The 750-nt window shown below is 32.4% G+C and overlaps 1 protein-coding gene across 1 annotated transcript in view; it reads right to left on the bottom strand.

Annotated features, from left to right (window-relative positions):
- Positions 1 to 750, bottom strand: part of LOC106461223 (oviduct-specific glycoprotein-like) — a 25,698-nt gene that overhangs the window by 24,510 nt on the left and 438 nt on the right. The gene's annotated exons all lie outside the window — the stretch shown is intronic.

Here is a 750-nt window from a genome sequence, read left to right as displayed (position 1 = left end):
TAAATATACGCTCTTTAGACAAAAATTTGGGATCATGGTGAACGTTGTGATGTTATTGTTGTGGTACATTATAACTCATGTTTTCAAGAAGTAATGTAGAACATAAGCAATATGTTACAAATCAGCTGATAAACTAGGGATCAGTCAACTGGGCAAGCTCTCCTCCCTCCATTAGTGCTTTGGGAGAGAATGCCCAAGGGGTACAGAGGAACAAAAAGGTTGGGAATCCCTGTTGTAGAACATGTAAAAGTTTCAAGACAATAAAACCATCGCAGGCCTGTGTAATTAGTTTGTGAACATACTGAACACAATAAACAGTAAGAAACTAATATAGACTTGATATTACGAAAATATTCATCAAACGTGTTCGTGCTGCTGGTAACATTGATTATTTGGGCACTAGGTTTCAAATTATTTTTATAACACCCACTTACAGCTAAATTTTGATAATAACAATCCACCCACTCCCGTTAAACTGTTCCTTAACGACTTCAAGTGATCGATTTCTTTCGTGCGTTTTTTTTTTTTTTTTCATTTTGATAAACAGATATTTTTAACAGAATTATATAGACGGTAGAATAGAGCGATATCAAAACAAACTGTTTTTAACACTAATTAGAATAATTTCTTGTATACCAGAAATAATGGTAATGATTATACATCTCTATTTACATATCTCTAAACGTAATCGTAGTAAACTATTTGTAATAATAAGCTTTTTTGATAAAAGAGTTAGCATAAAGGATCATG

This window comes from Limulus polyphemus, unplaced genomic scaffold (genome assembly GCF_000517525.1).
Source record: "Limulus polyphemus unplaced genomic scaffold, Limulus_polyphemus-2.1.2 Scaffold917, whole genome shotgun sequence".
NCBI lineage: Eukaryota > Metazoa > Arthropoda > Merostomata > Xiphosura > Limulidae > Limulus > Limulus polyphemus.
This window is presented reverse-complemented; position numbering and strand designations above follow the sequence as displayed.